The sequence below is a fragment of the Myotis nattereri genome, assembly GCF_964212035.1.
Source record: "Myotis nattereri genome assembly, chromosome: 4".
Classification (NCBI taxonomy): Eukaryota; Metazoa; Chordata; class Mammalia; order Chiroptera; family Vespertilionidae; genus Myotis; species Myotis nattereri.
In genome coordinates this window covers 94301163-94316536 of record NC_138079.1, presented here as the reverse complement: position 1 = coordinate 94316536, position 15374 = coordinate 94301163, and the positions used below count along the sequence as shown (strand labels likewise).

General features: G+C 52.5%; 1 protein-coding gene across 1 annotated transcript in view; it reads right to left on the bottom strand.

Annotated features, from left to right (window-relative positions):
- The window catches only part of EMP2 (epithelial membrane protein 2), a 34426-nt gene extending 27946 nt beyond the window's left edge, over positions 1 to 6480 (bottom strand). The window contains exon 1 of the mRNA XM_081090367.1: positions 6342 to 6480. The gene's annotated coding sequence lies outside the window, so the exon portion shown is untranslated. The remainder of the gene's footprint in view (positions 1 to 6341) is intronic.
- Positions 6481 to 15374: the final 8894 nt, after the last annotated feature.

Sequence of the window (15374 nt, the reverse complement as noted above, 5' to 3'; positions counted from 1 at the left end):
TTCTTTATGAAGCGATGAAAATGTTCCCAAATGGACTCTGGTGATGGCCACACCTACCTGCGGCGCCACTAAAACACTCTGAATTGTACGCTTGAAAAAACTCATTTAAAAAATAGATTTCAGAGAATAAAATGGGGGAGCTCTGAGTTTCCTGGGGGCTGGTATTTCAACACCTCCATGCCCTGGGGGCTGACACACAAGGACACCTGCGAGCCCCTGGCAGCCCCTGGTGTGAAAGGGAAGGTAGAAACCGCAGGGCCCAGAGGCCAGACATCCTCACCCCACACCCTCAACCGACCACCCACACCCAAGGCCTGGTTCTGAGCCAGCCCCTCACTTCCCAGGATGCCCACCTGTCCTGAGTACAGAGCGTATACAGTAGGCACTACTCGAGGACATGAGGACTTGGACCACTCAGTCCCGGCCCTCACAGAATGCCCAAAAGAAATCGGGGCTGGGCTAGCACCCCAAACCTTAGTTAGTGCCCCTTCCTTCTCCCCAACGGACACAGCTTGCTTCCCACTCAGGGCAGCAGGATGTTTGCCGAGCAATTCCCCCTTTCGGGGAAGGTCTTAGATCTTGGGGTGTCTAGCTGCTTCTCTGTGTTCAGCCTCAACTTCAAAGTCCCCTCCTTAGAGAAGCCTTCCCAGACCAGCCAATCGAAGCGACTCCTGTTTTATTTTCTTCAAATCTGCTATTTCCCTATTGCTCTCTATTCACTTTTTTGGTCTCGCCCCTCTAGACTGGAAGTGCCCCGCGGGTAGGGATTTACATCTGTTTGGTCACTGCTGTGTCCCTGGTGCCCAGCACGGTGCCTGGCACCCAGGCAGCCCCAGAGCAGGGAGGAGGTGAAGACTGAAGAACCTCCAGGGAGCAAGGCTCGGCGTCCTCCTCTCACTCCCGGGGGAGCGGGAGCATAACCTCCCAGACATCTCTGGGTTGGGGGCTTCTCGGAATTCTCAGGAGAAGGGGAAGCTGAGTGCATCACATGGGGGTGGGGGTGGGGGGTGGCCCCTCATCCAGCCAAGGGGACCAGGTGGGACACCCATAGTGTCAACACGGCCACCATTATCATTTCTACCCATCTGTGTACCAACTGTACTGTTCATTGCCCAGAATTATCATTAAAGCACATCAGTTTAATTGGATTCTTTTTAAACTGTGTCTTATGCCATAAATGGAAAAGCAGTATCCCTTGCCAAGTGATGGACGTTTCAGTAATATACTTTAAAATAAATATGAGCGGACTGCAGTTTTCAGCACTGCCTGCATAGAATTCATCTCCAAATGCCTGTGTGCAGACCATACTCTGGGTGTGTCGAGGATGAAGCCTCTTCTGGTCTTAGAAGAATGTGACCCCATGTCATGTTGATATAAATGGACACTGACCATATCACTTGGGCCTGTCTCAGCTCCAGGCAGAGCCAAAGGCAGGAGGGAGAGGGAGCAGCTGCCGATCCTAATTCTCGATCACGGTCCCCAGCCTTTCCCCAAACCCTTCTCTCCCCATCCCCTGCAGCCTCCGGCTGGCTCCTCACTGGGGTTGGCTGGAAAGCAGGAAGCTGCCTAAGACCCAGGGTGACTCCTTCTATCGGTTAATCATGTGAACAGAGACCTACTATGCGCTTACTGCATGCTTAGCTCTGTGCTGGGTGCTGGAAACATCCTGTGAACTCGACAGGTGCCAGCAGCTCTGGCCTCCCTTATGCAGAGACCATCAGAAACAATGGAACCGAATGCCATTTGGACCGGGGGTTCCGTGTGAAGCAGGATTCCTCCTGGGTGTGGGCGCCTGTTCTCGGTGATCAGGCTGCTGCGGGACCTTCGGGGCTGAGACGGCCGACTCTGGGTGAGAAATGCTCGTCTCCGGGACACTCACCAGAGCATCTGCCGCAAAGGAACTTTCCTGGCCCAAAGGACTGTGATTGCTTCAAGAGGAGAGCGCACACGTCTGCTTTTAAAGAGAGGGACGTGGCCGGAATACGCCCGATGGAACAGAGTCTGTGGGGTCCACGGACTTGGATTCAAATCCCGACACAGTCACTGTGCGTGTTTAAGCCACATTTTTAGGACTCCATTTTTTTTTTTTCATCTATAGAACAGGGATAAGAGTCCCTACCTCAGGGGGTTATTACTCATTTTAAATGAGATAAAGGTTGTAAAGCACGTGGCCAGTAAACGGCTTTACATCCTATAAATGCTGTAATAACAGCATGATGATTATTTTCATTGCTGCTGATAACACTGGCAAAATCTAAGTCATTCTTCCCTGCTCTCAAACACCAACGAGACCCAGGTCTGTCTCTGAATTCTCGTCCAAGCCCAGACTCCCGATGGTCTCCAGGACACCCTGCCAAGGACCTCATGATGGCGTTCTTAACACACCCCAAGGGTACTCACTGTTGGCCCCCGCCCACTGCCCGCCACTTTTCTATTAGCAGCACCCAGACTCCAGATGGGAAACCCATCACACCCATGAGGCGTCCACAATGAGGGTAATGTTCCATGGGGACTGGATGGCACCCCCGGATTTAAACCCCCATTACGTGTCCCTGGACTACTGCACAGCCCTACCCAGACTTTCTGTCCAGAGCCTCCACCATGCAGCCCATCTTCTAAAGCTCCCCACCCCCACCCCTGCAAAACGCCCTATATTATTATTGAGCTTCAGGTACACAAGTAACCCATGAATATATTCTCTGTTGTAGGTAAGAGTGGAGTCCCTGTGCCCGCTGCTTCCACACCCCTCACCAGAGGCAGCCACTCCAATCTATTTTGATAAATCCTTCCAGACGTTTTCCTTTGTATACACGTAATACGTATGAATTACAGGAATACAGATGACATGCAGCTAGTACTTGTTTGTTGCTATACAAATAGCCTATTTTCCCACATATTGCTTTGCTACTTGCTCTTTTTTTAAAAATTCAACCGTGTCTTACAGATCTTACTACATTGGTACAGGGATGAACCTGCAGCCAAGTGCTAACTGACTGTAGGCAAGTCACTCCACCACTCGGAGTGGCCCTGCTGCTGTCACAGTGGGATGGTCTAAGGCTGTCGTGCCCCTGAAATTCTCCGATCTCAGTCCCTGGCTGCCCCGAATGCTGAGAGCTCTTACCCCTCCCAGGAGTCCACCTGAGGCTCTGCTGCCTGGGAGAGCCCAAGTGACTGGGACAGAACTACGACGTCACAGTCACCACCAGCGCCCCCACCGTGGGGATCAGGTTACCAGCCCTGCGCTCACGCTGGGTGGCAGCTCTGCCTCTGATATTTTTAGCCTCCCCCTTCGGCCTGTCCCTAACAAGAGCCAGATGCATCTGCCGATTCCCGCCAAAGCTGGCCCTGCCGAAACTGCAGTCTTTAAGGAACTCCTGCAGGAAACCAGGGTGGACCACCCCTCACAGGGGAGCATGGGGCCTCCTCTTCCAGCCACCCCCCCAGACCCCCATTCCTTCCCTGGACAAGCTGAAGCCAACAACCAAGAGTCAGGCCTCTAGTCCTGGCTACGGTGCCAGCTGTCCTCTTTCCCCAGTCCAGCTGCTGCTGCCAGTCGCCCGCTTTTCCAAACCCAGGAAGACATCCCCGAGGGGCTCCCACACAGGAGTCTGGTCGCCGACCTGACCTTTAACTGCCTCTTCTGGAAGGGTTCTGCTCCCCAGTCCCGATGCCGGGGACCCCACTGCACCTTTGGGTGATGCGGCCACCACCCCCACCCTGCGTTCGCCCCAGAGCCTCTGTCAGAAGCCCCGCTTGTCCACAGAGCCGGGCAGCAACCACATGTTGCAACACACACAATTCCCCCCCCTCCCCCCCGCCCCCGCCCCCGAAGGTGGCTGGACTCCTGCCTCCCAAACAAACCCCGCCAACCAGCCAGCCAGCAGTCCACTGCCATCCCATCTGGCCGGGAAAGGCATTCCTATGTTTTTGTCTCGACAGACTTCCCTTCCTGGCCATGTCTGGCGGGGTTGACTGTGACAAAGAGAGGCCTTCACTCCGCCCCGGTCAGCCAGGAAGGCCCCAGAGGGCAGGGCGGCATGTGCCTGGGATGCAACACTGACCAGTTGAGCCTCCCTCTGAATCAATCACCCGTAGCTGGGAAATTGAGAGTGTGCCACATGCACGCGGCTTTAGCTCCTGTGAAAAAGATATTGTGTGAGAGACAGAGAAAGGATATGTAGGTGAAACACGCTTAAATCCCAGGAAGAAAGGGCCTTACAAATTACTTGTGCGTGTCGTGTGAAGGGGGTGGCAGGGAGGACTGAATGGATGTGCCCTGTATTTACAATTAGATGCCAGGGAGTCCTGCTTGACCCTCAAGAGTTGTGCCCTGATCTGGGGCCCTGCCAGCCAGAGAGGGCACGGCCCCTCCCCTCTGGGTGGGGCAGTGCAGTGTCAGCTCCCAAGCTGCCTGCCTGGCCCTGGCCTCACCCACCCCGCTGGCCACCTCTGAGGCACAAACACCTGTCCCAGGATTTCAGGAGAATCAAAATTTCCTCATGGGACAGACAGAGGCAGCTCCAGGCTGTGTGGCCTGCTCTCTGCCTCCCACCCCCACTCCCCAAGTCCAGGCGGGGGTAGAGGTGGCAGATCCAAAACCCTCAGTAGGGAAACAGGTTCTGCACCTTCCCGCCACCCCCACACCCCTCCCGAGGCCGTGGGCTTGGCATCTGGGCCCGATTTCTCCAGAAGGGTCTCCCCCATTCTCCATACCCCACCTGGACATCTCCAGGTGGAAAAAAGGGGAGGTCTCGCAGGGGAGGGGGTGCAGGTGGAGGTTCCAAGTCTGGCTCTGGGCATTACTAGCTCGGGGACCTGCAGTACTGACTGGCAGTCTCAGCTAGGCTCTGCATCTAGGAGTGAGAGGCTCTGGGAGAACAGGAGCGTGTGGGCGCCCCAGCGCTGCAAAGGCTCCGCCAGCTTTGGTTTCCATCTCTGTCCCTTGGGGACTCCTGGGGAAACCAGGCTCCGGCACCTTCCTCATCCTCCGTCCACTTCCTCAACCCAAGGCCAAGTTCCAGGGGGAAGTGGCCAGCAACAGTGAGCACCTCTGGGATTTCTAACCGATTCAGCGTAGAAGTGGCTGAAGACTTTTTAAAAACATTTGGTAAAATATACCTAATATTTTAACCACCTACAAGTGTGCAATTCCATGGCATTAAATACATTCACAATGTCGTATAACCATCACCACGATCTAGACACCAAATGTTTTCACCCTTCCCAACAAAAACTCTGCACCCATTAAGCCATAATCCCCACTCCCCCTTCCCGGCTCTACTATACCTTCTGCGCCTAGGAACTTGCCTATGGCTAGGGCACCTCGTGTGAGTGGACTCACCCAGTATTTGGGCTGCCCGTTTCTTAAGGCCCTCTCCAAGGCCATTGCCTGTCACTTTTCAGGCCGGTCTCTGCATTTCCCACGCAGATAAGCTACAAAATCACACCACCACCGCCGCCGCCAATCCCACATGCACATCTTTGGAGCTTGGGAGGGGGCAGTGCCCCTAACCCCAAACCTGACACTAAGCTATTAGCCTTGTTCCAAAGTAAGGAGTAGGTTCTGGGGCCTGGAGGGAGGGCTTTCCTCTGTGGGGCCTCCCTCAGGTCCAGGTGCCCAAGACTAGTCTCCATCTAGGCGTCCCCATGACGGCCCCAAATGAGGACCTCACGGGAGCGTGTTCAGCACCCTGTATAACCCACACCTGAACACTCGGTCCCTCTTTCCCTGGAACCCATGGGCGGGCCCTAAAAGCCCCGAAAGTTCCAGGAGGGCTAAGGTGGGGAGGGGCAGAGGCGTCCTCCAAGCAGGGCCTTGAGGCTCCTCCACCGCCCCAGACCGAAGAAAGTAGCTCCACGCCGTAGGGCGGCGCAACGGAGCCGCTGCCCGGGCCGAAAAGATTTCGCTGCCCCGCACGACCCACCGACCCGGCCTGGGCGCAGCCAGTCCCGCGCGCGCTGGGAGGCGGGGGGCCGTGCTGCCAGGCGCTGTGGACCCTCCCGCGACAGGAGGGCAGCCTTGGACTCCTCCCCAAACTTTTCCCGCCCGCCCCGGCGCTCACGGAGAGGGACGCAGTCCGGGGGTGGGGAGGTGGAACTCCGGGTCCCCAGCGAGTGGGACACCGGCGGGAAGCCTGCGTCCCCGTAATGTGGCGGAGGAAGGGTGGCTTTTCGGCAGGGAGGGGCCTCGACCCCACCCTGCTCCCTACCAACTGCAGGGACCCCCCCCCCCCCTCCCCGGGTCCAGTACGTGCCGGGCCCGCGCGCGCGCGCTTCCCGGGCGCACACCGCCCCGAAGCCCTACGAGGGGCGCGCGGCCCCCGGGCGCCATCCCCACTCACCGGGCGCTGGCGGCGGGACCGACCGACGGGCTGGGGCGCGAGGCGAAGGAGCCGGACTGTTTTGAAGCTCTGAGCTGGGACTGCGCGCCCTCCCTCCTCCCTCTCGGTGGCGCGGAACCTCCTCCCCACGGCCCCCTCTTTCTCCGATCCCGCCTCCCGGGGCGTGATGTCAGGAGCCGGGAGAGCGGAGTGGGAGGGGCCGCAGGAGGTGGGTGGGGGACCCCGCAGAGAAAGGCCGGAGCCCTGGGAGGGCACCCCCAGCCCTGCCTGCTTCCTGCGCAGCGCTGCCAAGTTCAGGGCGGATTCCGTAGCGCAGCCGCGGGAAGCGGGAGGCTGGGAAGGAAGCTCCTTGGAGCCCGGTCTCCCTCGTTGAGCTCGCCCGCCCGGGTCCCCAGCGCCCTCGCTCTCCTCTCTTCTCTTTCCTCCCCTTTCCCCCCTTCTCTTCCCTTCGGGGAAGGGTTAAGAACGGGGTTCTGGAATTGGACTCCGTGCCTCAGGAGTCCCTCTCTGACACTTTTCCTAGCTTGGTGGTCTTGCCTGTAATCTTTCCTGCCTCGGTCTCTCTCCTTTCCACACAGGACCGCTTTCCTTGGGTGGTTGTAAGGCCTGGCCCAGAGTCAGTGCTCAATAAATGTGAGCTGCTGGTATTTTTATTATCTGACATAGTCCCGACCTAGTCCTGGGGTTCCTCCAGAGTCCCCCATTCACTGGCCCCCTACTCACACAAACCACTACCCATAGCCTCTGAACCCACAGTCCTGGAATGTATTGTCCCTGGAAATGACAATTAGAAGGAACTGGCTTTCTTTCCAGCCTCAGTTTCCCCCCACCTGGTGGGAGTAGGGAGGCGGGGGGGGGGGGGAGCAGGGGAAATTTTCTGTATTAAAAAATTGAAGAAATTGTAAAACAGGGCCACAACGTATTACAGAATATTTTTAAGCTTTCAGTTGCACAGGTTAATGCTATTTGCACACCCCCCCCCCCCCCCAAATACAAGGCAATAGATTTGCCACTAACATGAGGCTTAGAAGCCCTTTTCAGAAAGGCTCGCTTATCGCTCAGATGCTGGACCAGCTGGGAGGCCGTGCTTAAATTTTCTGATGTCCCTTTTCAATCCTGTTGGGGAGCTCTCCAAGGGGGACAGCCTCCCGGGTCTCAATGAGAGATCCCTGGAAGGTTGGAGGCCCCTCCGCAGGGCCCCCTCCACCCCGCCCCAGGTCCTGAGGTTTCTCAGTCGCTCCAGTGTCTGACCTGTCACCTGTCTTTTACTTCTGGAATTCTATGGCTAATCAAGACTCATCTCCCAAGTAAGAGACTCTCCTTAGGGCTGCAGGGGAGGCAGGAAGGTGCTCATTTGAACTGAGGTCCCGTATAAAAGGGAACAAGAATGAGGTCTGGCTACTGCAGAGGAGGGTCAGGAGGGGCCCACTCCCCAGCAGGGACCTAGAGGCCAGAGAAAACCCCAGGCTTTCCCAGAATGCACAATCTGGGTGGCGCTGGGGCAGTCCTGCCATTTGCTGAGCACTCACTCTGCACCAGTGGCTTTACAAACATTACCGTCAGTGCACACAGCAGTCCATGAAAAACAGGCTCTGAGAAGCTGCCTGAGAAACTTGCCCAAAGGCCCTATGTGAGGGATTGAGTGGGGATTGGAACTGAGACCCACTGCAGCACACCCCACTCTCCTCTTCCTATATAGCTCTTTACCAAATGCTAACCATGGTCAAGCCCTTATTTCTGCCATTTCCGCATGCCAGCTGAACTAGTACTCACTTAACATTTTCATTTAAAACTACTCTGTTTATTTATATTTACATGGTGTGGGTTTTTGTTGTTGTTTTTTATTGACTTGAGAGAGAGAGGAAGGGAGAGAGAAACATGAATCAGTCACCTACCTTATACACCCCACCAGGGACTAAACCCACAACCTGGTCATGTGCCCTGACCGGGAACTGAACCGTGACCTCTTGGTGCACGGGACGACGCTCATCCAACTGAGCCGCACCGGCCAGGGCTAACTATATTTATTTTAAAAGGAAGGTCTATGTCATGACGGTAAACAGGAAACTGGTGCCATCTGCCAGAAATAGAAGACAAACTTACTAATCTAAATACTACCCAACGAAAACAGTGTTAGTGCATTCTAGCCAGATACTGTTGCTGGAAGGAGCCCACGAGCCTGAGGTTTAGGAGCTGTGACAAAGGGAGAGCAGCAGGTATAAGAGGCGTGAGCCTCCTGCTGCTCCAGAACGAGACTTTCTCCTTTGCGTAATCAGAACGGTGGGGAGATGATTGGAAAGGGAACTGCGTCCCCAGTGGGTGATTCGAAGCTAGACGGCGCCTCCTCCCTCTGTCACCTAAAAGCACCTCCCCTGCGCCTGCCGGTGGGTGTGCCCCACACTGGGAAGAACCTGGCCAGACACCAACTTGCCTCTCCAGGACCCAGAGAAAGGAATGGATGGATTGCTCCTCTCTCTGGTTTCAAAACCCTCTCCAGAACCCCACCTCCCTGCCCCATTCACCTGCTAGGTGTGTCTCTTAACATTTTCATTTAAAACTACTCTGTTTATTTATATTTACATGTTGTGGGTTTTTTTAAAAAAATTATTGATTTAAGAGAGAGAGAGGAAGGGAGAGAGAAACATGAATCAGTCACCTACCATATACATCCCACCAGGAACTAAACCCACAACCTGGTCATGTGCCCTGACCGGGAACTGAACCTTGACCTCTTGGTGCACGGGACGACGCTCAAACAACTGAGTGTTGGTTTACTCTCTCTTTGCATATCTACCTGTCTCTCCGAGAAGATTGGAAGCAGAAATCTGCCTCTTAACCACTTGTATTTCCCACTCCAAGTGTTTCAATACTAAGTTTGAAACCTCAACATGGTGTGAAGGAAAAGTAAGAGTGTGTTCCATTAAATTTTGGGTCCCAACCTTCATCCCTCTATAGCAGCGGTTCTCAACCTGTGGGTCGAGGCCCCTTTGGGGGTCGAACGACCCTTTCATAGGGGTCGCCTAAGGCCATCCTGCATATCAGATATTTACATTATGATTCATAACAGTAGCAACATTACAGTTATGAAGTAGCAACGAAAATAATTTTATGGTTGGGGGTCACAACATGAGGAACTGTATTTAAAGGACCAGAAGGCTGAGAACCACTGCTCTATAGTAATGAATACATTTACACTCCAGATTTGGCCTCCTGGCAACTGGAGCCCCTTCCCTCCTTGACCTTGAGCTAGGCCAGGTAACTAACTGGCTTTAGCCAATGAGATATTAGCAGGCAGCACACATGAAAGCTGGGAATGTGCTTCGGGGGGAGGGGCTTGCCCTCGTGTGCTTTTGCCATTTCCATCAGCTGAATATACTTCTGGTAACCCACTGGCCTCAGGAAAATAAAAGAGATGAGGAGCAGGGCTACCCTAGGTGATCAGCAGGACTTCCATCTGGGACACAGAGCTGCTCCGACCAAGCTGTAGACCAGGGGTGGGCAAACTTTTTGACTCGAGAGCCACAATGGGTTCTTAAACGGGACCGGAGGGCCGGAACAAAAGCATGGATGGAGTATTTGTGTGAACTAATATAAATTCAAAGTAAACATCATTACATAAAAGGGTACGGTCTTTTATTTCAATAGTTTTATTCATTTCAAACGGGCCGTAGTTTGCCCACGGCTGCTGTAGACACATGGCTGAGAAAGGATGTCTATGGTTGCATGTCACTGAGGCATCATGGTTGTTTGTTTCACAGCAGTAGCTGGTTGATAAAAGGACCAACTTATATGGGGAAAGAGAGAGAAAACTAAAAGAAGGCATCTGAAGGCATGGAAGGCCATGGAGAAGGCTGGGGAGTTGTTTTGGGGTTGGGGAGAGGCAGTAATTGAGAACTCAGTGAACTCTTGTGTGTCTTTCCTGGCTAAGATGTTTTAAGATTCTGCCAGTCTCTTATAACCTGCTCCTGTTGGCTCTTTTCTGTCCTCAAAAGGAATAACCAGGGGTGTCCATGCCTGGGGCAAATCTGATCCCAACCTTAAGAGAGCCTAACAGAATTTGTAGCAGAACACACAATGGAAGGGACGATGTGGACTATTGTCAAGAAGGGCCAGGATCTAACAGAAAACAGGATCTAAACCCATAGTCATAGTGGAAATGGATCAAGTAGGAACATGTTTCAGTCACTGAAACTGGCATTTGGTTGGTGGGTCAGTTTAATCTTGACAGATGTCAGAGGTTTTACTCACTTCCATTCAAGGACCATTTCCTTTGAAAACAAATTGGTGGATAGGCTGCTAGGATGGCCCCCTGTGATCCTGCCTCCTGGTTTTCACCCCATTGCGTGCCCCCCTTGAGAGTGGACTGGACATAATGATCTGCTTTTAATGAATAGAATAAGGGAAAAATGAGGGATATCACTTCCATGACTAGGTTATAAAAACCGTGGCTTCTGCCTCATTCGCAGACTCTGTTGCCTTCTAGGTTTGCTTGCTTTAGTGAAGTCAGCTGCCATGCTACAGAGGCCCATGTGGCAAAGAACTAAGGGAAGCTCTGGCCCAAAGCAGCCAGGATCTGAGACCTGCAGTCCAGCAGCCTCTGCGAACCAGAATGCAGCCAATAATCACGTGGGCTTAGAAGTGGTTCCTTCCTCAGTTGAGCCTCAGATGAGACCTCAGCCCTGGCTGACACCCTCCCTGGAATCCCTGAGAGGCCCCGAGGCAGAGGACCCAGTTAATCTATGCCCAGATTCCTGCCCCACAAAAATTGTGTTAACAAATGTGTGTTGCTTTAAGCTGATAAATTTTGGAATAATTTGTTATGTGGTAATAGATAACTAATACACAAACAAAAAATAGTAATTTAATTACCATTGACTGAGATTAAGAAGGCCAGGTTCTAGTGGTAGCCTTTGTATCAGTCATGATAGGCTAGGTTATGCCACAATAACAAAAGATCCCAAAATCTCTCTGGCTTACAACATGAATGTTGACATATCTTGCTCATATTACATGTCCATGATGGGTTGATTCTGACCATGTGTCCTTGTCATCCTTACTTCAGGACCCAGGTTGGTGGAGCATCCTCTATATGGACCATGCTGGTCTCAGGGACATGGGAAGTTAAGAGGATGAACCACACATTGACTACAGAAAGCTTCTTCATGCTCACATTTCATTGGCAAAGCAAGTCATAAAGCCAAGCAGCAAAAACAATCTCCCACTGGCCATCTTATCTTGACCAGTCACTTCATTTCTATCTTTGAATTCGACTTCCAGCTCTAACTGCTTCTGGATGTAGGAACATAGCAAGCACATTCGAAGGTCTCACAAGCAACAGTTTCTCTTGGCTGCTCTTCCAGACAAGCAGGATCCTCCAAACCAAAGGCCTTGCCATCAGCACTTCTAGGCGTGGCTCTGCTGGCTGCCCATGACAGCTGGGAAAACCCCGTGTGCCTGCTGTTTGAAGAGTCAAGAAATCGGAATTCCTGGAGTGGGGTCTGAGAAATATGCTCTCTTGAGACCATTTCCTCCTCCTCGCCCACCTCACAGACCGACTGGGGGCAGGATGGAGACAACGGTTTCCAGCTGAGAAGGAAGCCCTGCTGTCTTCCCACTTAAACCGGGGAGCTCTGGGTCTCACCTCCGTGCCCTGTCATAGGACTTCCTGCAAGTGCAAGAAGCATTCATTCACAACACTAATCACAGAAGTCAACGGCCACCGTATCCAAACCTCTGGAGACACAGCCCATCCTGCTGCTGCATGGGGCTCTCGTGTCTTTTAAAGGTAACACATGTAACGCACGCAGGCTCGCTATGAGCAGAACCAACCAGCGGGGTGGTGTCTGGGCTGCTCCTGTTGTGGGAATGTTTGGCATCCAGCGGTTTGACTGTAGTGCCCAGCCTTCATAGGAGGCTTGGCATCATAGGCCAGGGCTTCAGAGCGCTCACAGATTTGAATTTCCCAAAACCCTGCTAGAAAGAGTCGCGGGAAGCAGAACGCTCCCACCAGCATCATTACCACCCAGATGTCTGGAGCCCAGAAGGGCCCATGGGGTGTACTTGGCCAATCACAAAAGAAAGTCCCCAGGTGTTCCTCCGTGTGGCAAGGTGAGTGGAAGCCAGCCCTCTTGACCCGTCTTCTGAATAGAATGGAGTACAATTTAACACTGAAAAGGAAAAGAAGACAGAGAAGTCCCTTTTCGTAATAAATGTCCCTCTCATTTTCCTGGGATCTTAAGTACAATTATGACTACTATTCCATCCGTCTATGAAAACGTCCTTTCTACATATTTTTAACCCCCCCTACCTCCCCCAAATCTTTTCCTCCTTTCTGTCAAACAATTGCTCAGGGAAATAAAAATTTCCAATTATTCATTTAACAGATACGTAGTGTGACTCTCCCATGTGCCAGACACTGCTTAAGGCACTGGGGATGGGGCAGTGGACAAACTTGTCAAAAACACTTGACCTTGTGGAACTTGCCAGCAACACTGTTATTCTGCTTGACACGGTTACAGTTTTGATTTGGTTTGGTTTTCCAAGATTCTTGGGTGTCTTGGTGCATGTGGGTTGTCTCTTAGGCTGTAAGAGTATGGAAACATTCCCTAAACCGAGTGACCCTTGGCCCCGCCAGACAAACCCAGCCTCAGACCAGACTCACAAATCCTTATGGATCTCTGGGGAAGGAAGGATGTGTTCCCTTTCCACTGGAACACACACACACACACACACACACACACTCACACACACACACACGCACGCACACCACACTCAAGTCCAAACTCCAAAGAATGACCGGGCAAGTAGGAGGTGGGGAAACTTCGAACCTGTTGTCCATCCCTCTGCGCCCAGGCAGGAAGGCATTCGAAGCATCCTGGGCAAATAAGACTCTTCATCTTAAAGTCCTTCCACCTGAACAGTCTGGCACTCCCTCCTGATGGAGGGTCAAGCCCTTTTGGACACAGCTGGTTTCTGTTTGCTCTTGTTTATCCCTCTGCTGTCGGACATCTCCTGAGAGGTGGTGGCCCTGGATACGGCAGCCTCGCCCTCCGGATTCTGGCCTCTGCCTCCAGCAACCAGCACAGGGTGGTGCTCGGTTGAGGGGCTTCTCCCCCATAACGCTGTTTACGATCTGTGATTACATTTTAAAATGTTTCCTTTGTGCGCTTTCTTACTCATTGCCTTCGTTCTCCAATAGAAGACAGACCCCCTGAGGGCAGAGGCCACCTCCCTCCTGCCCGTGGCTTTGTCCCCGATGTCTGACACATAGTGGGTGATCCTTCAGAGTTCCCGCCGGTCTTCACAGTGCCTTTATGAAAATTAGCAAAAGGTGCTCCTTCCAAACGGATCATTTAGAAACAGGTGTCCTCTCAGTGCACAGGGCTCGGCATAAAGGTGGCATCTTCTTGAAAAAGAAGAACCTGTCCCTTTCTCCAGGCAAATGCAAGTCCAAGCCAGGCATGTGACTCGGTGAACAGTCTGTAAGTAGCACCCCCTTAGCTCTCAGCTAGGAACTCGTGGGCCCTCCACTAACTATGCGACAAGAGACAGGAGCACCGGATCATGAGCTATCTGATGAATTACTTGAGAGTGTAGGCTCATTGATAGGGGTCTAGTAGACCAAGAGAATGTGCTGGAAGTGAGGCTATGTGACTTCCAAGGCTGGGCTGTAAGTATCCAAGCAGGATCTGCCTTGTTCTTTGGAGCCAGGTGCTCAGAAGACAGTGATAAGCAGACACAAACACTGCTGTTTCTCATGGAGTTTGGTGTCTGGTGGGTGGGCTATCATCGGGATGGCCAGAGTTTATCATCCAAAGTAGGACACTTTTGAGAGTGAAAGGGCTACTATTCATAATCGCAGTAGGACAGAAATACTTACTAGGAACTGTCCCAGAGAAACAGATACACAATGACATCACCCTCATTAGAATGCATTAATGGATTAAGTAATCGCTCATTCAATGTGAACGTGACCATAACAGCTGCGCTATGGAGGAAGGGGAAGCCGGCGCTCTGGCAACTTGCAGTAAAAGGGGATTTGACCCAGGCAGAAACATCAGGGAGGGCTTCCCGGAGGAAGTGGTGCTGGAGCTTAGGCCTTAGACCTGAAGGATAACTAGCTTGGCAAGAGGGAAGGGAAAGGGCCCCGGGGGGAGGAAGCTGCACTAGGTTCAAGGACCTCTGGTGGGAATGTGGTGCGTAGGAGGGTCTGAAAGAAACCAATGTGGCTGGAAAGGGGAGAGCCAGGATGAGGTTGGGAAAGGCAGTCAGGCTAAGGTAGGGCTGGGGGCTTCATTCCAGGCGATGGAGCACTGTGGACGCACCGTTCCTCACTGCTCTAACATCCTGAACACAACATCTGAGGGAAAGGGAAATGGGTGCTCCGTGGTCTCATCAAAGGAAGTAGCATTCGTCAGCAGCATCCATTCTTGTTTAAGCCTTGCATTGTGAGAGGTTTGAGGTTACATGACCTATTTGATGCTCATAACCGGATGTGGCTGTAGAATTGGTATTGCATTGATAGCATCAGCAGAACAGAAAACGTGATGTATTTTATGCATGTCAACGAAGGGATGACCAGTGCTTGCTCCAGAGAGAATGGAAATTGGAAGTCAACCACCCTTTGCATTCCAAGATGGGGTGGCCAACATTTTGTAATTTTCATTTAAATTGTTAGGAGGCTTGGAGCTACACTGTTTAGCATAGCACTGAATAACTGATACACGTTGCCAATGGATGAGGGATCCTATTAATAGCTCTGCTAGTAAGTGACTTATTTTTCTTCAATAAAGTTACATAAGCAAACAAATAAAAAAGTAGCAACATGGCCGGACTGACTGCTGTGTGGGAAGGTTAAGGAGGCCAGAGTTGGGCCCAGGCAGAGAAATGAGGAGGTGAGGAGGGGTAGTAACTTGGGATCCAAGATTCTACTCACACTGTAGAATGACACCGGGTCTTGGAGGAGAATATCCCAAAGGTGGCTCAGAAGTCTCTTCAAGGAGATGTAGGAGGAAAATAGCATTGCATAGAGGT